Source organism: Schistocerca gregaria, chromosome 2, assembly GCF_023897955.1.
Source record: "Schistocerca gregaria isolate iqSchGreg1 chromosome 2, iqSchGreg1.2, whole genome shotgun sequence".
Lineage (NCBI taxonomy): Eukaryota > Metazoa > Arthropoda > Insecta > Orthoptera > Acrididae > Schistocerca > Schistocerca gregaria.
The window spans coordinates 848756534-848782914 of NC_064921.1; the positions used below are offsets into that span (position 1 = coordinate 848756534).

A 26381-nucleotide genomic window follows, 5' to 3' on the forward strand; every position below is an offset into this window, starting at 1 on the left:
CATTGGAGCCATGGCCACCTGCAGCGATTAGCACGGATATAGATAATGTAACCTTCCTAGCAGCCTTAAGTCCAACACTTTTCTTTCTGTTGCACTACTGGGCAATTCCTGCTTGCCTGTATTGCTGAGCAACAAGTTGCTTTTAGAGAGAGTGAACCAAACACTGAATTTTTCAGATGTGTGCTATGCGATCCACTAAAATTCTGGAGCCTCAATCCAACAAGGGTTGAACACACATTTTCAGTTCACTGAATAAGCCCTGAGGTAAGATATGCATTACACAGGATTTCACCTAAACAATATAGAGATGTGGCAAAGAGTTTACAACAATGGGAAGCCACTAAAAAATTTCTCGATTCACACTGTCACCTTTGTTGAGAAACTTCCACCACACCCCCTCGGCTACACCTTTCCCCGAGTGGTTCCAAAGAAACACAATAAAATCTTTCTTGCATGTGTGTAACTGAAAGTAGTCCATGTTGACTTGGTCACTGACAATGACCAGGCACCTACATCTGCAGTCCCCACTCTCCAGCTTAACTAAACAATCAACCACATGCAAAAGCCCAATGACTGCTGGTTAGTATTCTAATTACGCTACTCCATGCATACCACTACATATCTACAAGAAGTCTTATTCGCACAACACAATGTGAATGATAGCTATTGGTAATTCTTCAGTGTATTTAAAAAAAAAAAAAAAAAAAAAAAAAGCCCTAGTATACCTGGTTCAAAATACAAGGTATACAAGTCCAGGAACACTTTCAGTTATTTATTGCACAAGAACTAAATATTGTGCGATGTCATACAAACTGCATTTTGAAGAGAAACCCTGAAAGTTTTTTTTTTTTTAACAAACATTCGATATGCGAACCATGAGGACCTGGCAGACATCAATACGGTAATCGAATTCTTGCCATATCTGTCCCAGCATGGCATTATCGACTGTGGCAGTTGCTTCCCGTATTATCTCCTGGAGCTCTGTTATATCACATGGTATAGGCGGTACATACATCAGATCTTTAATGTGTCCCCACAGAAAAAAGTCACACAGAGTGAGATCTGGTGATCGGGGAGGCCATTTCATGAAACAGCTGTCCCCTTCTGTAGCACGGTCAATCCATTTATGCGGCAGCTCCGTGTTCAAGGTACCCACAAACTTCACAACGAAAATGGGGTGGAGCCCCATCCTGCTGAAAGATGAACAGAGAGTCCAACTGCATTTGAGGCCCAGCCATTGCTGCAACACGTCCAAGTAGGAATACCCAATGACAGGGATCTCGGTCAAGAAGAATGACCCATACAGTTTTTGATGTGACAAAGCACAAATCTTTACCTTTGGGGAATCACAATCAAATTCAATTGTATTCGTGTGGATGCTTTCTACCCCCGATTCGACAATTATGCCTGTTCGCTTTCTCATCAGTGTGAAGTGACTTTGTTGCTAAAAATTTAGTGATCAACAATGCCATCCCTATCCTCATTCAGATGTTGCAACTGCAAATAAAACTCACAGTACTTCTATTTGTCATCGTCACTGAGCTTCTACACTAGGTCCTATTTGAAAGGTTTCACAGACAGCTTCTGCCGTAGGACTTTTCACACTGTCACCATTTCCAGTTCACAGGATGCACTACACACCAATTTCTTTGGATCCTTATGAATACCTCTCATATGTGCTCCACATTCACTTCACTCACACTGGCACATCCGCTTCTCTTTGCGGGCACAAGCAACCCGTCGTAACGAATTTGTTGTGCCAGTGGTATGTCGCCTTCCTTGTTGGTGGCTTCTTGGTTCTAAACATCCACTGAAAAGCTGTAGCACACTTGTTTTTGTCGAACTCCAACACAAAGAAAGCTCGCTCCGAACCTGAACTTGCCATGTTTGCAACTAGTGCTATCACAATATTACCAAACCATTCTGTGGCGGTATACATGGAGGGGGGGGGGGGGGGGGGGGGGGAATCAGGCTCTCTCATCCTGTATATGGATTTGAACAGGCCACAACTTCCCTAAAAGCATATGTCTTTGCGATAAAATGATGTTAGCAATAAAAGGCAGTACATTTGCACCTATGTAAATGTAGGCCAAATCAAATACATCACAGATCCTTGCTAGTTACATTGTGAAAGGAATACATAAAATCAAAACACATCACCAAACCAGTGTAGCATGGCCAGGCTACAGTGACAGGTGGGCAACCCATTCCATATCAATAACAAACCTTCGCACAGCCTGTCTGGACCATCAGGCCAGGCTGGCTGTCTGGCCACTGTGTTACATTGACTGAGGGGAAGGATCGCAAGACTTTTATCTACATCTACGTGATTATCTGCTATTCACAATAAAGTGCCAGACAGAGCGTTCAATGAACCACCTTCAACTTGTCTCCCCACCGTTACGCTCTCTAACAGCAAGCGGGAAAAAGGAGCACTTAAATTTTTCTGTGCGGGCCCCAATTTCCTTATTTTTTCATGATGATCATTTCTTCCTATGTAGGTGGGTGACAAAAGAATATTTTTGCAATTGCAGGGGAAAACTGGTGATTGAAATTTCGTGAGAAGATCCCATCACAACAAAAAACACCTTTGTTTTAATGACGCCATTCAAATTCAAGTATCATGTCTGTGGCACTATCTCCCCTATTTCATAATAATTCTCAACAAGCTGCCCTTCTTTGAACTTTTTGATGTCATTCATCAGTCCCACCTGATGAGGATCCCAAACGGTAAAGCAATACTCCAGGATAGGGCAGACAAGTGTGGTGTAAGCAGTGACTTAAGTAGACCTTTTGCAACTTCTAACTGTTCTGCCAATGAATCACAATCTTGGTTTGCTCTACACACAACATTATATAAGTGATCGATCCAATTTAGGTTTTTTTTGTAATTGTAATCCCTAAGTATTTAGTTGAACTTACAGCCTTCAGATTTGTGTGATTTATCGTGTAATCAAAATTTAGCGGATTTCTTTTAGCACGCATGTGAATAACTTCACACTTTTCTTTATTCAGGGTCAATTGCCACTTTTCGCACCATACAGATATCTTATCTAAAACATTTTGCAATTCATTTTGGTCATCTGATGACTTTACAAGACGGTAAATGATAGCACCATCTGCAAGCAATCTAAGAGGGCTACTCAGATCGTCCTCTATGTCATTAATACAGATATGGAACAAAAGAGGACGTATAACACTTTCTTGGGGAACACCAGATATTATCTCTTTTTTACTCAGTAACTTTCCACCTATTACTATGAACTGTGACCTTCACGAACCAAGTCGCACAACTGAGGCGATATTCCATAGGCACAGTTTGGTTAGAAGACGCTTGTGAGGAACGGTGTCAAAAGCCTTCTGGAAATCTAAAAATATGGAATCAATTTGACATCCCCTGCTGATAGCACTCATTACTTCACGAATACAAAGAGCTAGCAACAATACCTGCTGCAAATCGACATTAGTGATATGGGCCTATAATTCAGAGGATTACTCGAATTTCAGTTTTTGGATATTGATGTGACTTGACCAATTTTCCAGTCTTTAGGTACAGACCTTTCTATAAGCGAGCAGTAGCATATAACTGCTAAATATGAAGCTACTGTATCAGCATACTCTGAAAGGAACCTGACTGGTATATAATCTGGACTGGAGGTCTTGCCTTTATTAAGTGATTTAAGCTGCTTTGCTACACCATGGACATCTATTTCTATGTTTCTCACCTTGGCAATTGTTTTTGATTGGAATTCAGGTATATTTACTTCGTCTTCTTTGGTGAAGGAGTTTTTGGAAAACCGTGTTTAATAACTCTGCTTTAGTAAGACTGTCATCAGTGACTTCTCCATTGTCATCGCGCAGTCGAGATATTGATTGCGTCTTTCCAATGGTGTGCTTTATGTATGACATAAATCTCTTTGGGTTTTCTGCCAGATTTTGAGACAGAGTTTTGTTCTCGAAATTATTAAATGCATCTCCCTTTGACACACATGCTATGTTTTGAACTTCTGCAAAACTTTCCCAATCTTGGGGATTTGCACTCTTTTAAATTTGGAGTCTCTTTCATTGCTTCTGCAACAACAATCTGACCTATTTTGTGTGCCATGGGGGTTGCCAAAACCCATGTGCTGCTGCTCACAGTCTAGCTCACAGTCAATCTGTACCAGAGGGCTTACCTTTGTCAGGTGATTTAAGCTGGTGCTACACCGAGGATATCTGCTTCTAAGTTACTCAAGTTGGCAGTTATTCTAGATTCGAATTATGGAATATTTACTTCCTCCCATTGGGTGAAGGAGTTTTGGAAAACTGTATTTAGTAATGTTGCTTTGGTGGTAATGTCATCAGTTACACCACCATTGTTAACATGCAGTGAAAGTACTGACTGCTTCTTGCTACTGGTTTACTTTACACGACTTGAATCTCTCTGGGTTTTCTGCCAGATTTCGAGACGGGGTTTCGATATGGAAACTATTAGAAGCAACTCACAGTGAAGTTCGCACTAAATTTTGCGGTTCTGTAATACTTTCCCAATGTCGAAGACTTTGTGTCCCTTTTAATTTGGCACACTTTTTTCATCGTTTCTGTCAACATTCTGAACTGTTTTGTGTACCATGGGGGATCAGTACCATATACTATTAACTTCTTCTGTATGTATCCCTCAGTTGCCAGTGATACTACACTCCTGGAAATGGAAAAAAGAACACATTGACACCGGTGTGTCAGACCCACCATACTTGCTCCGGACACTGCAAGAGGGCTGTACAAGCAATGATCACACGCACGGCACAGCGGACACACCAGGAACCGCGGTGTTGGCCGTCGAAAGGCGCTAGCAGCGCAGCATTTGTGCACCACCGCCGTCAGTGTCAGCCAGTTTGCCGTAGCATACGGAGCTCCATCGCAGTCTTTAACACTGGTAGCATGCCGCGACAGCGTGGACGTGAACCATATGTGCAGTTGACGGACTTTGAGAGAGGGCGTATACTGGGCATGCGGAGGCCGGATGGACATACCGCCGAATTGCTCAACACGTGGGGCGTGAGGTCTCCACAGTACATCGATGTTGTCGCCAGTGGTCGGCGGAAGGTGCACGTGCCCGTCGACCTGGGACCGGACCGCAGCGACGCACGGATGCACGCCAAGACTGTAGGATCCTACGCAGTGCCGTAGGGGACCGCACCACCACTTCCCAGCAAATCAGGGACACTGTTGTTCCTTCGGTATTGGCGAGGACCATCTGCAACTGTCTCCATGAAGCTGGGCTACGGTCCCGCACACCGTTAGGCCGTCTTCCGCTCACGCCCCAACATCGTGCAGCCCGCCTCCAGTGGTGTCGCGACAGGTGTGAATGGAGGGACGAATGGAGACGTGTCGTCTTCAGCGATGAGAGTCGCTTCTGCCTTGGTGCCAATGATGGTCGTATGCGTGTTTGGCGCTGTGCAGGTGAGCGCCACAATCAGGACTGCATACGACCAAGGCACACAGGGCCAACACCCAGCATCATGGTGTGGGGAGCGATCTCCTACACTGGCCGTACACCTCTGGTGATCGTCGAGGGGACACTGAATAGTGCACGGTACATCCAAACCGTCATCGAACCCATCGTTCTACCATTCCTAGACCGGCAAGGGAACTTGCTGTTCCAACAGGACAATGCACGTCCGCATGTATCCCGTGCCACCCAAATTGCTCTAGAAGGTGTAAGTCAACTACCCTGGCCAGCAAGATCTCCGGATCTGTCCCCCATTGAGCATGTTTGGGACTGGATGAAGCGTCGTATCACGCTGTCTGCACGTCCAGCACGAACGCTGGTCCAACTGAGACGCCAGGTGGAAATGGCATGGCAAGCCGTTCCACAGGACTACATCCAGCATCTCTACGATCGTCTCCATGGGAGAATAGCAGCCTGTATTGCTCCGAAAGGTGGATATACACTGTACTAGTGCCGACATTGTGCATGCTCTGTTGCCTGTGTCTATGTGCCTGTGGTTCTGTCAGTGTGATCATGTGATGTATCTGACCCCAGGAATGTGTCAATAAAGTTTCCTCTTCCTGGGACAATGAATTCACGGTGTTCTTATTTCAATTTCCAGGAGTGTATTTCTTTGAATTCAAACATCTGGTCTACACTTGAATAGTTAAATTTTGTATGCTTTTTTCATTGGTTCCACAACAGTGTTACCACCCATTTTGTGTACCAAGGAAGGATCACTACCATATCTTATTAATTTATTTGGGATATATCTCTCAACTGCAGTCAATACTATTTCTCTTAATTCATATCACATCTGATCTATACAGCTTGGAAGACTTGGAGACTGTCTTTTAGAAAGGCATCAAGCAAATTTTCATCTGCCTTTTTAAACAGATGTACTTATCTCTGATGGTTACAAATCCCTGTACCTGTCACAATGCTCCCTATTTGCTCAGGATTAATTGTTGCTGAGAGGTCAAGTATGTTTTCACGCAGCATACCACTTATGAGTGGGCTCCTGAACTAAATGTTCAAAATAATTTTCTGAGAAAGCTTTCAGTACAATTTTGGATGACATTTTATGCCTACCGCTGGTTTTAAACGTGTATTTTTGGTAACATGTTAATGGTACATCGAAGTCACCACCAACTATAATTGTATGAGCGGAGTACGTATTTGAAGCAAGACTCAAACTTTCTTTGAACTGTTCAGAAATTGTATCGTCTGAGTCAGGGACTTCAATTTCACTAAAACATAAACTACTTTTGACAGCAATAAACACAGTAACACTAACTGTAGTTAATCTATCCTCTTTGATCACAGTTAGGTACTCTGTAAAAATTTCAGCTGATCTTATTTCCAGCTTTAGCCAGCTTTCCACACCTGTAACAATTTCAGCTTCCATGCTTTGCCCTTGGAGCTCTACTTCTTTCTCAACAAAGTGACAGCAATTTAAAACTACAACATCAATTGCTGGGTCTACCTTCCTGTTTTTGCCCTGCTTCCTCCTAGATTAATGTCCTTTCTGTAGTTTCCCCGAGACCCTCTAACTTAAAAAACCTCCCAGGCCCCTCCAAACAACTCCTGCTGCCCATGTAGCTGTTCCTGACCTATTCAGCAGAACCCAGAATCCCACTATCTGATGGCACAAGTCGGGGAATCTGGAGTCTACATGGTCACAGATCCATCTGAGCCTGGGATTCACACCCTTCTCTCAGCTCTGCACTTAAGGACCACAGGGTTCTGTCGACAATGTTACAGATGGTGAACTCCATATTCATCTCACAAACAAGAGTGGCAGTCTACCCCAGAAGGACCTCCCACTCAACAACAGGTGAGGGGTCAACCTTAGTGCAGGTAATACCCTGACTGGGATACATGCTGGACATACCTCCAGATCAGCAGTTTCAAGCTGTGCGACCAAACCAACACCAACTGGAGCTCTGAGCAGGGAGTGTACAGGGACAAGAAAACAAATTCCTTGATTTTACCTGGATTTCCCAGCCAAAACCACTACTTTTCCCCACATGAAAATACACTTCTTCCAAAAAGATGTAAAATACACTTTTTTCTTGTTAAGTGATTGGATACGTTCCGTTGGGACTGTAAAAATATCAATATCAGCGATCAGCGTGGAAATTCAGAGAACGAAAAACCTTGAGGAAAAAAAGAAAAACGCTAGTATTTTCATATTAAGATATGCTGCATATTTTTGTATTCATATTACAGAAGTATAGACACAGTCTACCAAAACACTCCCGACACTCACTGCTGTAAAAGTTGTTACCGTTTGACAGCTGGAGCAACACTAGCACTTCAAGCAGCAAATAAGAGAACGTCAGATGCGTCATAAGCACAATAATTCTTTTGCATCCCTTTCCTTTGTGATTTAGAAAATATTTTAATTATTTTCCAAGAGTTTGAATAATAACAAAAGACATAGGTATTTCTAAAAATGATTCTAAAATAAGCACAAGGAGAGATAAAAATTATGAATCCAGTGGCAAGCTACAACACATTCATGAAGAAACACTTGTGATGTTGGATAGAACTGCAGCTTGACGCGCTGACATCAAATGAATATAAAGACACAGAGTGTGGATCGACGCCCTATATGTCATTCCGTAGGCCTCCTGTGTTTTAGTCACTGTCGCCTGTTGTCACATTATACTATTCTAAGTGGGGTAAGCAACTGCCAAATAGTGGGAGAAATATGCTGTGCACATAAACCCCAAGTCCTCAAAGCCAAGAACACTGTCAGAATTGCTGTCATATACTGAAGAGCCAAAGAAACCAGTACACCTGCCTAATATCATGTAGGGCCCCTACGAGCACACAGAAGTGCCACACCACAATGTAGCATGTACTCGATTAATGCCTCAAGTGGTGCTGGACTCCTGCAGAGGTGTCCATAAATCCATAGGAATATGAGGGGTTGGAGATCTCTTCTGAACAGCGTGTAGCAACACATCCCAGATATGCTCAATAATGTTCATGTCTGGGAAGTTTGGTGGTCAGTGGAAGTGTTTAAACTTAGAAGAGTGATCCTGGAGCCACTCCATAACAATTCTGAATGTATGGGGTGTTGCATTGTCCTGCCGGAATTTCCCAAGTACATCCGAATGCACAATAGACATTAATGGATGCAGACGATCAGACAGGATATATTTACATAAATGTTACCTGTCAAGAGTCGTATCTAGAAGTATCAGGGGTCCCAGATCACTCCAGCTGCACACGCCTCATACCACTACAGAGCCTCCACCAACTTGAACAGTCCCCTGCTGACATGCAGCATCCAGGGCCTCATGAGGTTGTATCCATACTCGTACACATCTATCAGTTTGATACAATTTGAAACAACCGGGCAACATGTTTCCAGTCATCAGTAGTCCAATGTCGGTATTGGCAGGCCCAGGCGAAGCAAAATGCTTTGAGTCGTGCAGTCATTTAGGATACACAAATGGACCCTTGAATCTGAAAGTCCATATTGATGGTGTTTCATAGAATGGTTCACACACTGACACTTGTTGATGGCTCAGCACTGAAATCTGCAGCAATTAGCTGAAGGATTGCACTTCTCTCACATTGAACAATTCTCTTCGGTCATCGTCGTCATGTTCTTGCAGGATCTTTTTCCAGCCACAGTGATATCGGAGGTTTGATGTTTAACTGGATTCCTACTATTCACTGTTCACTCGTGAAACGGTTGTACGGGAAAATTCCCACTTCATCACTACCTCAGAAATGCTTTGTCCCATCACTTATGCGCCAACTATACCACAACACAGCACAACACAACATGCATAAATCTTCATTACCTGTCACTGTAGCAGCAGTAACCGATGTAACAACTGCACCAGACACTTTCTGTCTTTTATAAGCATTGGCGGCTGCAGAGCTGTATTCTGCCTGTTTACGTATCCCTGTATTTGAATACGCATGCTTTTACTGGTTTCTTTGGCACTTCAGTGTGTGTTAAATTTACTATTAGACACACTTCATCCAATGACATATTCACCAATTCATCAGTATCAGAGAAATGCTGTACCTTCTGCTTTGAAAGGTGGAATATATTGTCACTTATCCCACATTTTATTTGTATACCTTCCACATCTCTCTGTAATGTGCGCACTGAAGGGAGCATAATATATTCTGACAAAACTTGTATGCCTGAGTGCTGTAATATAATAAATTTAGAGCAAACAGGTTATTTTCGCCTTTCCATTTTACAGCACATTTCTCCTTCAATGGCATTCTAATCGGACTTAACAAGTCAAGCGCATCTTTTTTTTTAAATACTGAGATCCTATAGTCTTCAAACTTTGTTTGTCCTCCTTCACTTGATCCTTCTGATACAGTTTCTGTTGCCACCTGTACTTAAAATGACAGGCATTTTCCTTGCTCTGTAAAGTTTTGCATGAAGTCTGGCGATCTGCCCATTCTGATACTTCACGCATTTCAAATAACATAATGGCATACACCTTAAAAAAAAAAAAAAAAAAAAAAAAAAAAAAAAAAAAAAAAAAAAAAAAAAAAAAAAGGATGGATGTGGTATCTTCTTCTTGTTGTTGTTGCTGCTGCAATTTAATGCACTACAGATGCTCCCATTTGTAAAAACCATTGCACAAACCAAAATAAACAACTACAATTCCACTTTTGCTTTCGCAATTGCACTGAACTGAACAGTTTATTTACTGGCTGCTTGGCCCACTGCTGGCACATTAAACAACAAAATCGAGGCAAAGTGTTGCAACTGTTACATTAGACTGTGGCATAGATTCAAAAGAGCACGTTAGTTTCCATAACACTGAAATCAAGATTGAAATGCGCTTTTGGAAGGCAATCATAGCTCCTGTCATTTGATCTTGCCAGCCAATGACAGCAGATATTCAGAGCATAGGACATTTGATGTGCTCAGGTAATAGCGACACCACTGTTCAGTAGTGTGAACAAACAAATAGGAAAAGTTAATGGTTTAAAATATTGTACATAGTGTAGCTACAAGAAAAGTTAAGCTTTCACATATAATATTGGTCTTGAAGATTAATACGCTATAAGAAAAGCAAAGCTTTCAAACATAATATTTGTCTTTTTTGCATGTGCTACACTTTAATATACATCACACAAATGTGCCAATTTTAAATAATGACATTAATGTCTGGTCTTCTGGGCTCAAATTTTTTTAAGTGGCTAGTCCTCAATGTGTTAAGTTTTAAATGAGAGTCAAACACTCTATGATTTAAGACATTCATTGCGCATTTCCACACGTAACATAATTCATCTTGCATAATAGGAAATTTACTTTGAAACTAATGCTTTTCAAAGCACCATTCACATATTCCTGCGAGCTGTTGGAAACAGCTTCATTTCAGCAGTTGCCAGAGAGGACCAGGAAACAGGTGTTACTGCATGTGGGCAGCTACAATGACATAGGAAGCCCATATGTTCGTACTTTTATAGCTCTGAGAGATCTTACATGATGCCATAAAAGAAACAAGATACTCCAGAGCATCAGAATTTCGTAAACCATACTGAAATGCATAATTCAGCTTAAAGTGCACATTCATAGGTCCACACTCACAATGAAGTAGGCCCCAACCTTGGAGTACAAAAACTCCATTATCACATATTTGGTTCTTTATCATAACATAGTGCCATACGTGCACTTAAAATTCAGTGAAACTAGCCAGTAGTGTGGAAAGAAACACTGTTTCTAATTAATTGACTGCCTCTGGGGAAAAGGTTAATAAAAGCCACACTCATTTAGCAAACTCACAAAAATAACTTCACTGTTCTGCAAGACTGCCAAAAACGTGGAAATAAAATAAAATCAGAAAATTGGAACTAAAAACATACATTAATCTTCCATAATTAAGAGAATTATGAGAGGATGTCGTTATCAGGAGAAATAAAACTGGCATTCTACGGATCGGAGTGTGGAATGTCAGATCCCTTAATCGGGCAGGTAGGTTAGAAAATTTAAAAAGGGAAATGGATAGGTTAAAGTTAGACATGTGGGAATTAGTGAAGTTCGGTGGCAGGAGGAACAAGACTTCTGGTCAGGTGACTACAGGGTTATAAACATAAAATCAAATAGGAGTAATGCAGGAGTTGGTTTAATAATGAATACGAAAATAGGAATGCTACTACAAACAGCATAGTGAACGCATTATTGTGGCCAAGATAGATACGAAGCCCACACCTACTACAGTAGTACAAGTTTATATGCCAACTAGCTCTGCAGATGACGAAAAAATTGAAGAAATGTATGATGAAATAAAAGAAATTAATCAGATAGTGAAGGGAGACAAAAATTTAATACTCATAGGTGACTGGAATTCGAGTGTAGGAAAAGGGAGAGAAGGAAACGTAGTAGGTGAATATGGATTGGGGCTAAGAAATGAAAGAGGAAGCTGCCTGGTAGAATTTTGCACAGAGCACAACTTAATCATAGCTAACACTTGGTTTAAGAATCATGAAAGAAGGTTGTACACATGGAAGAAGCCTGGAGATACTAAAAGGTATCAGATAGATTATATAATGGTAAGACAGAGATTTAGGAACCAGGTTTTAAATTTTAAGACATTTCCATGGGCAGATGTAGACTCTGACCACAATCTATTGGTTATGACCTGTAGATTAAAACTGAAGAAACTGCAAAAAGGTGGGAATTTAAGGAAATGGGACCTGGGTAAACTGACGAAACCAGAGGTTGTACAGAGTTTCAGGGAAATCATAAGGGAACAATTGACAGTAATGGGGGAAAGAAATACAGTAGAAGAAGAATGGGTAGCTTTGAGGGATGAAGTAGTGAAGGCAGCAGAGGATCAAGTAGGTAAAAAGACGAGGGCTACTAGAAATCCTTGGGTAACAGAAGAAATATTGAATTTAATTGATGAAAGGAGAAAATACAAAAATGCAGTAAATGAAGCAGGCAAAAAGGAATACAAACGTCTTAAAAATGAGATCGACAGGAAATGCAAAATGGCTAAGCAGGGATGGCTAGAGGACAAATGTAAGGATGTAGAGGCTTATCGCACTAGGGGTAAGACAGATACTGCCTACAGGAAAATTAAAGATACCTTTGGAGAAAAGAGAACCACTTGGATGAATATCAAGAGCTTAGATGGAAGCCCAGTTCTAAGCAAAGAAGGGAAAGCAGAAAGGTGGAAGGAGTACATAGAGGGTCTATACAAGGACGAAGTACTTGAGGACAATATTATGGAAATGGAAGAGGAGGTAGATGAAGATGAAATGGGAGATACGATACTGCGTGAAGAATTTGACAGAGCACTGAAAGACCTGAGTCGAAAAAAGGCCTCCGGAACAGACAACATTCCCTTGGAACTACTGACGGCCTTGGGAGAGCCAGTCCTGACAAAACTTTACCATCCGGTGAGCAAGATGTGTCGAACAGGCGAAATACCCTCAAACTTCAAGAAGAATATAATAATTCCAATCCCAAAGAAAGCAGGTGTTGACAGATGTGAAAATTACCGAACCATCAGTTTAATAAGCCACAGCTGCAAAATACTAATGCGAATTCTTTACAAAAGAATGGAAAAACTAGTAGAAGCCGACCTCGGGGAAGATCAGTTTGGATTCCGTAGAAATGTTGGAACACGTGAGGCAATACTGACCTTACGCCTTATCTTAGAAGAAAGATTAAGGAAAGGCAAACCTACGTTTCTAGCATTTGTAGACTTAGAAAAAGCTTTTGACAATGTTGACTGGAATACTCTCTTTAAAATTCTAAAGGTGGCAGGGGTAAAATACAGGGAGCAAAAGGCTATTTACAATTTGTACAGAAACCAGATGGCAGTTATAAGAGTCGAGGGACATGAGAGGGAAGCAGTGGTTGGGAAGGGAGTGAGACAGGGTTGCAGCCTCTCCCCGATGATATTCAATCTGTATATTGAGCAAGCAGTAAAGAAAACGAAAGAAAAGTTCGGAGTAGGTATTAAAGTCCATGGAAAGAGAAATAAAAATTTTGAGGTTCGCCGATGACATTGTAATTCTGTCAGAGACAGCAAAGGACTCGGAAGAGCAGTTGAATGGAATGGACAGTGTCTTGAAAGGGGGATATAAGATGAACATCAACAAAAGCAAAACTAGGATAATGGAATGTAGTCGAATTAAGTCGGGTGATGCTGAGGGAATTAGATTAGGAAATGAGACACTTAAAGTAGTAAAGGAGTTGTGCTATTTGCGGAGCAAAATAACTGATGATGGTCGAAGTAGAGCGGATATAAAATGTAGACTGGCAATGGCAAGGAAAGCGTTTCTGAAGAAGAGAAATTTGTTAACATTGAGTATTGATTTAAGTGTGAGGAAGTCATTTCTGAAAGTATTTGTATGGAGTGTAGCCATGAATGGAAATGAAACATGGATGATAAATAGTTTGGACAAGAAGAGAATAGAAGCTTTCGAAATGTAGTGCTACAGAAGAATGCTGAAGATTAGATGGGTAGATCACATAACTAATGAGGAATTATTGAATAGGACTGGGGAGAAGAGAAGTTTGTGGCACAACTTGACCAGAAGAAGGGATCAGTTGGTAGGACATGTTCTGAGGCATCAAGGGATCACCAATTTAGTATTGGAGGGCAGCGTGGAGGGTAAAAATCGTAGAGGGACACCAAGAGATGAATACACTAAGCAGATTCAGAAGGATGTAGGTTGCAGTAGGTACTGTGAGATGAAGAAGCTTGCGCAGGATAGAGTAGCATGGAGAGCTGCATCAAACCAGTCTCAGGACTGAAGACAACAACAACAACAACAACAACAACATTTTAATTCACTTGATAGCTCCCAACCACATAAATCAGTCTTGTTTTCATTTAATGTGAGAAGTGCAAAGAGGAAACAGCAAAATCACTAAATGTAAACACGGCTTACATGGAGACTAGCCCCTTCCCCACTACAACCCAGATTGCTATGCACATGTTTGAATCTGGCAGCATTAGCGCACCAGAAAAATTTTTCGGCATAGCATCTGACTGCTTGTTGCTACTGCCGATACAGCTAACAGCCACACTTCAAGTAGCCAGAAGCGGGAGAAGGTACTGCCCATCGCAACTCAACTGCGCATGCATGTGAGCCCGCAGGTGACTGCTCAAACAAACTTAATGTAAACAGTTGTGACATCACGCTCATCGGAAGCAGTTTATTGTTATGCAGTATTCCATAGTCTTCATCGAAAAGCCTTCGACACATTTTGCTGTTTATTTGTTCTTACCAGTAAAAATTACAAAAATTCAACTGAAGACTAACACAATGAAAAATTTTCGAGTTTTTCCCAGTAATCTCCTGGATGAAAAACTTCCCGGATTTTCCTGGTTGTCTCTGAGCATATACACCCTGTCTGTGCAACAGATCGCCAGCTCAGCTTACATCTGAACACAGCAATCACAGTTCTTGTCCATACAAAGATAGCGAAAATATACTCTAAACAGTTGAGAAACGTGGAACCGTGCCTTATACATAAACAAAGGTGCATGAAATTGAAATTAACTAAACAGCACAAAGAATATTTAAAATGTGTTGCTTCTTATGAGAAGCTTGTCAAGCTCACAGCCGAAAACAGAGTTGTCTGATGTGATACTGCAGTAACGAAAGATAGCATTTAACAGAATAAGAAAAAAAGCTGCTGCCCCCTCAGTTACAATTAATAGCTGCTGTTTAGCTGCTATTTGTAGTTTATTATTAAGTTGATTACAGTGGGAATTAAAAACAAACGTAGATACGAAGTCCTAGTTACAATATATTACTAACAGTCCATACAACAACCACACAATACATTTTACTCTCTTATGAAGTTTGTTGGAAAAAGTCAGGCATAATTTGAAAATAAAGCTAGCATTTATAAATATACCACTAGGAGCCAAAATAGCTTTCACTGTTCACTACTATGGAGCTTTCAGTAGTTTTCCTAAATCATATCACGCAAATGCTGTGATGGTGCCTTCATCGAGTTCACAACCGACCATCTGTCCACCTCTCATTAAGCATACTTACATATTCTGTGCGTATGTATATTTTGAGCTATTGATTTTCACTGTACTACCTTGACAATTACTTCTAGAGTATTGTTGTGCAGTATGGGATTCGCATCAGATAGGATTGACAGAGAAACAGAAAAAGTTCAAAGAATGGCAGCTTGTTTAGTATTATCACCACAAAAGTGAAACGTGAGTAGGGGTGGCAGTCATCAAAACAAAGGCTTTTTCACTGTGGCAGGACATTCTCACGAAATTTCAATCACTAACTTTCTTCTCAGAGTGTGAAAATATATTGCCCACCTACAGATAGGGAGAAATGATTACCATAATAAAATAAGAGAAATCAAATATCACACAGAAAGACTTAAGAGTTTCCTTTTTCATGCTCTGTTTGAGAGTGGAACGATAGAGAAGTAGCTTGAAGGTGGTTCAATAAACCATCTGCCAGGCACTTAACTGTGAATTGAAGAATAATCATACAGATGTAGATGTGAGGATGTATATCACTGTGAGATAATTATTGGCTGAATATATAAGTAAATTTTACACAAAAATGAGCACAGTGTTTTGCCATTAAAGTATTTCACCAACTCGCTTGTGAATTAACAGGTGCTGTCAGATAACAAAAATTTTTAAAATGAAATAAACAAAAACACCCTGAAGGAGGTCACTTGCAATATGGACTGAAACATCAGTAGTTTATATATATTGACAATGAGGTCACAAACCCAGAAAAATTTTACTGAATGTGACAATGGCTGCGGAAGACTACGTTTATATTTTTAAAATAAATTTAATAATTTCTACTTGATCAGTGCCTTTACTCCACAGATGAATTTCTGGATAGATAGTTGTAACTCAGCCAAATATGCATTATCAAATGTTGTTGTAAATTAAGATTTAAAAATCTAATACGTAAATGGCCAGCATGAAGGCACGTTTTCACTGAGGAAATTTAGAAATATATCTTATTCCTACACCTACTGACATAATGGAGAATTGCCACAAAAATGTTCTTCGGAACATGTAAAAAAACTAAATTATATTCGTGCATTGGCAGTGCAGCTTGACATGTCTGAAGAGGTTGTTTCAAGTTTAGAGCATGTGTGTATCCTCACTTCGCGACAAGAAGGACCGTTGACATGTAAAGTTATCCTCTGAACTGGTGTACAATAGCCTTCAGGGGCTCAGCATTCGTTTCCTGAGTAGGGGCTTGGTGGCCTCAGGGTTCCTGAGCTAGGACCTGGTAGGCGCCGCCAGTCCCCTGCCACAGTAAGCTCTGGGCATGCTTCAGCGACCACCAAATGTTGTGCATCACAAGAAATGGGGATCTTGGTTTGATTGCCCAGATCATGAGGATGGAATTAAAAAAACAACTCAATCTCAAGGTGTGCTGCGCACTGATGAGATGCATGGCTGTTCAGGTGGAACAGTTGTTAACGGGAAACCTCTGGGGAACCTGCTGCACCTCAGTTGTATACAGCTTACTCAGGCACGCGGGGCTCTGTCGGAGTGGCCCTTTATTTCCATAGCTACTCGTGGGACTGAGATGGAACCCCTCAAAATCATCTTGTCCTCCCAGCGGGAAGGGCGTATCATCTGGGAGTTCTCACACCTATTCATCAAAAAGAATGAGGGAGGCTAGTCCTCCTATAATTAACTTTCTATCAATAATGGAGGCAAGGAGTCATGAATCACAACGTCTTTGTAGTGATCAGGAGGAAGGAGGGGATGTTTGACAAAGTGTCCCCCTTCTATATCCCTAAAGACTGGCTGGTATGTTAAAGTCTATTAAGCAGTTGCAAAATGGTTCCTTGCTTATTGAGACTACTCGGGCAAAGATAGTGTAACTTCTTAAGAAGTCACAGAAATTGGGTGAGTATGACATCATTGTTGAGTTGCACAACTCCCTTCACTCCAGCAAAGATGTGCTAACCTGCAGTGATATTATAGATATAGATGTTGCTGAAGTCAAACAAGAATGGGCACCAAAGGGGATTATAGATGTGGAACAAAGGACACATGGTTGCCACACCTTAAAGAACTGAAACTGTTCCAAGCCTTAAACATCATTAAATGTGTCAGTCATTGGTCTTCGGGAGCTGAAAGGGCACGTCCGCTCCAACTTTATAAGGCCTTTGTGTGCCTTGAATACGGATGTCGGATTTATGGGTCAGCAAGGCCTTAATACCTTAAAGTGCTGGATGCAGTTCACCAAACAAGGATATTAAGACTGTCAACAGGGGCCTATCGCACGAGCCCTGTTAGTTAGTATGCGGAGGCTGGTGAGCCTCCGTTGTCTGTTCGACGATGTCTTCTCGTGGTACGCCAAGCATACAAGGCATTGCCTGTTCCTATATCGCCAGCATCCAGTTACATTGTTCAGCTGCCACTCGAACGGCTGTACAATCGTCAACCACAAGCAACACAGTCATTTAGGATCTGTGCACGGGAGAGCCATGAGTTATTACAGGTGGGGGGCATTCAGGTCCAAAGCCAGGGGTGGAGTAGGGTCTCCCCCTGGCTACTACAAAGGCCCACATTACTTTTAGAACTGACTGCTTACAAGAAGCATTTTACGTAGCCAACCAGATTTTATTACCATCAACACAGGTGGTTTAAGCAGAGAGATGTTTTTAGTTGTTCCATCTTGTTCCCGACATTGTTCTCCAGATAAAGCTCCAAGAGCAGTTTTCAGTTTATTATGCAGAACTGTTTGCTATCCTGAAGGCAACGGAGCAGATAAGATGGCGCTGTGACAAAAAATTTATCATCTGCTCCGATTCTCAAAGTGCCCTTCTCACTTTTGACAGATGTACCCAGCAGATTGGTTGATTTAAAAGAGGGGGGAAGGGACCAAATTGCTAGGTCATCGGCCCCTTGTTCCGAATAAAACAATGCCACGAGGGTGAGAGTAAAACAAGCAAGACTGACAACACAAAATAGAGAGAAACTAAAAACCACCAGAATGATGAAAGGGCAACAAACACTTAAATGGAGAAAAGGGGAGAAGAAAACCAAAGATACACAAGAAACAGGTGGAAGAGATTAAAGCAACAAAACAGATTACCGTGGTTGGCTGACCACGAGAATAAAAAGGACAAGCGAGTCACTCTGCAACACATTAAAACCTCCACCCTAAAAGCACTAGGGTGGAGGTCCATACAGGGACAAAGGACATGTGCTAAAATTTAGATCAAATGATAAAACCCACCCTCATGAATAAAATGTAAAACTAAATCGGCCGATGAGGCATTGTCAGACAGCAACGAGTCTGGTAACCGAAGATTTCATCGCAGGCGATTTAAAGTGGGACAGTGCACCAGAATATGGGCCACTGTCAACCGCGCACCGCATCAACACTGAGGCAGGTCTTGATGGCACAGGAGATAGCCGTGGGTTGCCCAAATGTGGCCAATGTGGAGCTGGCAGAGAACCACAGAACCCCTGCGAGAGGTCCGCATGGACACATTTTTAGTCTCCTTAATCGCACGCAGTTTGTTGTGCATATAGAGACTATGCAAGTCCATTTCCCAAAGCCAAAAAACCTGGCGACGTATAAACAAACACAGGTCAGTTATTGGAATGCCGATCTCCATAAATGGTTTCTGTGTAGCCTGTTTGGCCAGCCTGACAGCAAGTTCATTGCCTGGGATTCTGACGTGTCCTGGGGTCCACACAAACACCACCGTACAACTGAACCATTCAAGGGCAGAGGTTGACTCATGGATGGTTGCTAATAAAGGATGACGAGAGTAGCACTGGTCGATAGCTTGTAGGCTGTTCACAGAATCAGTACACAGAAGATCCCCAGGGCATGAATGGATGTGCTCAAAAGCTCGAGTTACAGCCATCAGCTCTGCAGTGAACACATTGCACCCATCGGGCAAGGAATGCTGTTCAGTATGTCTTCCATGGGCATACGCGAAGTCGACTTGGCCATCAGTCATCGAGCCGTTGGTGTCAACCACTTAATGGCCTCAGTACATGTCAATAATCAAGATGAAGTGACAGCGGAAAGCCGAGTCCTTTGGGCCATGTGAAAGGTCCAGGCGAAGCCGTGGGCTAGGTGTACAACATTGGACCTAGAGTATAGGTGATACAGGCAAGAACTCCAGTTCAGATAGAAGGGATCAGACACGAACTGCAATTGTAAGCCCTGAGCTCGGCCGCCAATGTGGCTAGTCAAACAGCACAGTGGTGCACTGGGTCGAATAAACGCAATGCTGAGAGCGCCGTTAAACCAAAAACCAGACTCCCATAGTCAAGGTGGGAATGAACAAGGGCTCTGTATAGCTGCAGCAGTGTAGAGCTATCTGCACCCCAGTTGGTGTTGCTCAGGCACCGGAAGGCACTGAGGTGCTGCCAGCACTTCCGCTTAAGCTAATGAAAGTGAGGAAGCCAACTCAATTGAGCATTGAAAAACAATCCTAGAAATCAACATGTCTGCGCTACAGTAAGGGGATCGTCAGTAAGGTAAAGTTCTGGTTCTAGATGAACAGTGGAATGCTGACAGAAGTGCATAACACATGACTCAGCGGCCGAAAACTGAAAGCCGTGGGCTAGAGACCATGACTGCGCCTTGTGGATGGCTCCCTGTAGGAGCCACTGAGCAACACCAGTACAGGTGGAGCAGTACAAAATGCATAAGTCATCTGAATACAGAGAGGGTGAGATAGATGGCCCTGCTGCCACTGCTAGATCGTTAATGACAACTAGAAATAGAGAGATACACAATACACAGCCCTGCGGGACCCAATTCTCCTGGATATGAGGGGAACTACAGGAGGCACCAACTTTGACACGCAAAGTACGAAGTGACAGTAAACTCTGGATAAAATCGGGAACGGACCTCTGATACCCCACTCGTATAACGTGCCAAGGATATGATGTCGCCAGGTGGTGTCATACGCTTTTCGTAAATCAAAAAAGATGGCAACAAATGTTGGTGTCTGGAAAAGGCTGTTTGGATGGCAGACTCGAAGGACACAAGATTATTAGTAGTAGAGTGACCCAGGTGGAAGCAGCCCTGGCATGGAGCCAGTAGACCACGTGACTCAAGGACCCAACCCAAATGAAGACATACCATACATTCCAGCAGCTAACAAAGAACATTGGTGAGACTAATAGGCCGATAGCTACCCATATCAAGTGGATTTTTGCCGGGTTTGATCACTGGTACGATGGCGCTCACCCACCAGTGCGATGGAAAGACGCCATCGCGCCAGATCCGGTGAAAATCACAAGGAGATGCCACTTGTAGTCAGACGAGAGATGATTAATCATCTGACTGTGGATTCGATTGGGCCCAGGAGCTGTGTCGGGACAATGTGCATGGGTACTGAGGAGCTCCCACTCTGTAAATGGGGCGTTATAGGATTCACTGTGGCATGTAGTAAACGAGAGGACTTTCACTTCCATCTGCCATCTGAGAGTGTGAAAGGCTGGGGAGGTACTTCTCGGACGCAGAGGTGTGAGAATAGTGCTCAGCAAAGTGCTCGGCAATCGAATCTGTGTCGGAAGATAACACCCCATTTATGTTAACACCGGGAACACCTGTTGAGGTCTGGTACCCAAAAACTCGTTTGATCTTTGCCCAGAATTGGGAAGGTGACAATTGGCACCCAATGGTCGACACATACCTCTTCCAACACTCCTGTTTCTGTAATTTTATAAGCTGACAAATGTGGGAATGGAGCCGCTAAAAAGCTATTAGGTGCTCTAGGAGAGGGTGCTGCTTATTTCATTGTAGAGTTTGCCGACGCTCTGTAATTGTCTCAGCAACTTCCGGCGACCAACAAGGGACTGTCTTTCGCCAGCAGCACCCGAGAAAATGAGGGGTCACATTTTCGCCGCAGAAACTGTCGTTGTAGTGACCTGCTCAATTACAACATCGATGGTACTACGAGGGGTAGGTTCAACAGTGACACCACAAGTGAAGGCTACCCAGTCTGCCTTGTTTAAAGCTCATCTGGGCAGGCATCTGTGGGCCTGACACCGGGGCACTGACAGGAAGATGGCGAAGTGGTCACTACCACACAGGTCGTCATGTTCTAAAGTGGATAGATGGGCTGCAAACCGAGAGATCAATGGCCAAATATGTGCCATGTGCCACACTGAAACGTGTAGCGGTCACAGTATTTGAGAGACAGAGGTCAAGTTGGGGAAGTAAATTTTTGACACCTCTGCCTCAGCCAGTAAGAACTGTGCCACCCATTTGGAGGGGGGAGGGGGGGGGGGGCTTGCTCCCTGAGTAGGTGCTTTGGGAGCAATGAAGGAAGATTTGTCCCCCTACCACCAAGGGGTGGATGTATTCCAGTGGCCCAGATGGCCCACTGTTCGTGGCACAGATTGAGGAACCACTGGCACTTGGGACAGCAGGTTTAAGGAGTTGATCAATCAGTGCAGCCAATGCATTCAGGGGTACTGCACCATCTGGAGGAATATATACGTTGCAGACAGTTATTTCCCTGTGCCATCCTTATCCTGACAGCAACAATTTCAAGAAGGGTTTGAAAGGGCAAAGGTTCACTGCATACTGAGTTCAGGACATAGACGTAAACTGCGTCTGACACACTATAATAGTTGCTATGGTTCCCGTAATATGCTTTATAGCCGCGGAGGGCAGGGGTCGCATTGCCGGGAACCAGGTTTCCTGGAGGGCATTGCAGGAAGCAGGTGTAAAGCTTTACAGTTGCCATAGTCCAGCCAGGTGGTGAATAAAACCACCACAATTCCACTGGAGGATGTAGTTATTGTGAGTTTGGGAAGGCATGAAGTGCGCAAAGAGACAGGTTAGACCTCAGGTCACCTGCTGCCTCCAACTGAGTATTTGTAGCCATTTCAATGGTGGATGAGGCATCAGTGAGATCCAGGTACACAAGGGACACTAAGATCTCCCGATGCATCCTCAGAAGCAGAATTGATCGGGAGTGGTGATGTTGGGGCCACCAGATGGTCCTGTTTCTTAGCAGAGTTCTTAATTTGCTTGCTCTCTCGCTTCTCTTTAGGGGCTTGCTGGGAAGATTTCTCCAAAGAACCTTCAGCACGGAGGAAGACCGTGAAACTATTCGTCCAGCAGCTTTTGGCGCTTTGAGCCACTGGCAAATGTCGGCCATGGCATTAGTGTAGACCTTGCGAGAGAGGGCCCCTAAGGGGCTGGAGGAGGCTGTTGCTTCTTCGGCACGGGGGAGGGGACCGATGTCCCCTGCATATGGGGGGGGGGGGGGGGCTTGCTCCCGGAGTAGGTGCTTTGAGAGCAATGAAGGAAGATTTGCCCCCCTACCACCAAGGGGGTGGATGTATTCTGGTGGCCCGGATGGCCCACTGTTCGTGGCACAGATTGAGGAACCACTGGCACTTGGGACAGCAATGGTGATGTGGCTACAGCATATGTTGACGTCAACCAAATAGGGTGTCATCTTTCGAATTTACATTTAGCCTCCATGTAAGTCAACTGTACCAAGATCTTGTACTCCACGATTTTCCATTCCTTTTGGAGTACTGGGCAGTCTGGCGAGCACGGGGAGTGGTGCTCTCCACAGTTGATGCAAGTGGAAGGTGGCGCACATGGATGTAGGCAGTCTCCACGTGGGACACTGAAAGTTCAGCAGAAAAACATGTGCCTGAACTTCCAGCACTTACAGCACCGCACACAGGGAGAGGCATATGGTTTAACGTCACAGCGGTAAACCATCACCTTGAGCTTTTCACGCAACGAATCACCCTCAAAGGCCAAGATGAAGGCATCGGTAGCAACCCTGTTGTCTTTGGGTCCCCTGTAAATGCACCAGATGAAATGAACACCCTGCCATTCTAAATTGGTACAAAGCTCGTCATCAGACTGCAAGAGGTGGTCATGATGGATAATAATCCCTTGGACCATGTTGAGGCTTTTATGGGGAGTGACGGAAACAGGAATATCACCTAGCTTGTCACAAGTGAGTAAGGCTCAGGAATGGGCTGGGGATGTTGTCTGAATCAAGACTGCGCCATTTCACATCTTTGATAGCGCTGTCACTCCTCCAAACTTATCCTCAAGGTGTTCAACGAAAAACTGAGGCTTTGCAGGTAAAAAAAATATAGACTAAAATCCACGGCGGATATGGCTCTCTCCATTCTGTAGCTCTACATTCCTCCCATGGTGTAGCGAGGGAGGGAAACAATTTAGAGTCATACCTGTTGTCATTGTATTCCTTCTTGCCCTTCTTAGAGACTGCTGGTGCCATACGTTCACCAGCAAGAGATGACTCAGTCCACTTCATTGCAGGTTATTCGCCCTGATGCCACCCACTCCTGTCAGGGGCTTTCCCCACGGGAACCACCCAGCCACAGCAAACGCCAACTGGCATGATCGCCATTGCCGGGAGTCCTGATGCCCCACGAAGACAGGCATCTATTCCTTGGGATACGTGGGGAGTTTACAGCTCGGGCATCAGCAGTGCGATCCCTTTGTTGTCAGGGGGCTGCCACCAAATGGGAACATGATGGCACCACCACAACGGACTAGATACTGTGCTAGATATTGGGTGCACAGAAATCCTAAATTGTCATGGGGAGCGAAAGAGAACAGGAGACAATGGAAGAAGATGACACACCCCAGAAAGTGTCCTCACCAAAATAGTTGAATCGCAGGTGGAGATGCAAAGCCATGACAAGGGATTCAGGAGATCGAATATAAGGGCACTCGTGGACTACGTGAGGTGTCCTTCCCCACATGGCCTGCACTTCTGTAGAATTTTGAAAGTGGCAGGACAAACCACAGATGGGACCGGAACTCATAGGGCCGAAAAAGTGTTAGACCCCTTTTAGTCGCCTCTTACGACAGGCAGGTATACCTCGGTCCTATTCTAACCCCTGGCAGATCGGATGGTGCAACAAGTGCAAGAGGCTCTCCTGTTGGAAAGGCAAAACAAGAAAGCCATTTTTTGCTGGGTTCCAGGGCGCACATACATCCAGGTAAATGAACTCGCTGCTGCTAAGTAGGCTTGCTCCATTCCTCCTCTTCCTGCCCCCTGTTCAGTCCCTCTGCAGGCTGTCACGTCATTTGTGACTAGGAAGGCCGTATGTTGGTGGGAGTCCAGTGACCGGAAGTGAGGAACAATAAACTACGTTACATCAAGACTTCAGTGCGACCATGGATCACCTCCTTCCACTCACGAGGGTGTGGAGAAGTAGCCCTTACTCAGCTTAGAGTGGGACATTGTCCATTGACACATGGCTTCCTCTTACATCAGGAGGAGCCACCAGTATGTCAAAGGTGCGCGACACGGGTGTCAGTACGACATCTTTTAACTGAATGTGTTTTATATGACAACCTGAGGGTTGAACTGGGTTTCCTACAGGATCTTCCATCTATTTTAAGTGATAACGAGGCAAGCATCGTTCATTTCTTAAAATTTTGTGTGACATGTGGAATTCTTCCCAAAGCACTTGGTGTGTGATCTTAATGTGTCACGAAGTGGCTGGGTCATGTATTATTTCTAAGTTGTGACCCAGTCACGGTTATTTTAACAGCATATTTACTATTTTCTCCATGTCATTTATTTAGTTATCCCGCTGTGTCTTCCTGGGGTTTTATTACGGGCTTTTCTGAACCTCAACTTTTTGAGGTTGCTTTAAGTTTCCTGTGGTGGGATCAAACATAGTTTTCCAGTTTATTGATCTCCTTCCATGGGACCATGACATTAAGTTTCTAGTAAAATTTCTATTATTTACTTAGCTCTAGGCCCGAAACAACTTACTTTCTCAAGAGAACAGAATGTAATGATATTCTTCAAAACACACTGTAGGTGAAATAATGCTGCGGAAATTAATGAAGTGTTCTGACAGAAAGCATGCTATGTGGTCTAAGGTCAATGAGTTACTTAAAAATTAAAAATGACAGGCATGTTATGCAATAAACAAATCTGGAACACTTTACTATCCTCACCAACGTTTGAGGACACACTATGGCAATTTCTTAAAAATAAGGACTTTTTTCCATTTGACTGATGAAGTCTCCAATTTGCAAGGCACGCAATCATCCAGACTTGGCACGTATAATTCCATGGAAATGTCTTGATCACTAAAACTTTATTTGCGATGTGTATTGAGTCATCATCATCATCATCATCATCATCATCATCATCATGTAATTAATTTCTCCACCAGGTCATATTATTTAAAAAAAAAAATCATACGCTTTTGTGACGGCATACTGTTCTTTGAGTTTATTATTAAGGAAACAATTGATTTTACAATTCAGACTCTAACAATTGTTCACTATCGGACATACCGGGTAACTCCATTCTTGTATCTTTATTTGAGATCTTAATATATGTATTCTGGAATTCACCATGATGACATGTTTCTTATCACATGTTGAGAATAAGAAATACATTGATTGACAATTTTTTTAAATTCTTTTGAAATTTTTTGCTGGGTCACATCTAACCTTTCTATATCCTATTTCAAAGGAAAAATACACGATTTTAGAAATATAATCATCTGAAGTAATCATCAATACTCCTTTTTCCCCTCCATCTCTTCATGCTACTCTTCTGTCCAGTTCCTTGGTTCGTCACCCCTCCCAAACATCTACCATTTTTCTACACACCTCCACCATGTCCCCCTCCCCCCTCCAAGTAATTCAACATCTGTCTCCATCTTATATGTACCCAGCCCTTGGTGCCCATCCCTTCCCACAGCCACTTCCCCTTGTTCCTATCCCTCCCTAGTCCATGCTCACATGTCGAGAAAATTTGCTATTTGTGATAGAATCTATTTTTTTGACATGACCCACCTGTGGTCTCAATAGCCTGCAGCTTAATTGACTGGAAAATTGTAAAAAAATTTTTTTTAATGTCTTCCTTTATAACGGCGGCCTTTTTGTTGCTTTCTCTCTCAATGCGCCTAGTTGTCTT

General features: G+C 43.1%; 1 protein-coding gene across 3 annotated transcripts in view; it reads right to left on the minus strand.

The window, feature by feature from the left end:
* Positions 1-26381, minus strand: part of LOC126335212 (uncharacterized) — a 91569-nt gene that overhangs the window by 58551 nt on the left and 6637 nt on the right. The gene's annotated exons all lie outside the window — the stretch shown is intronic.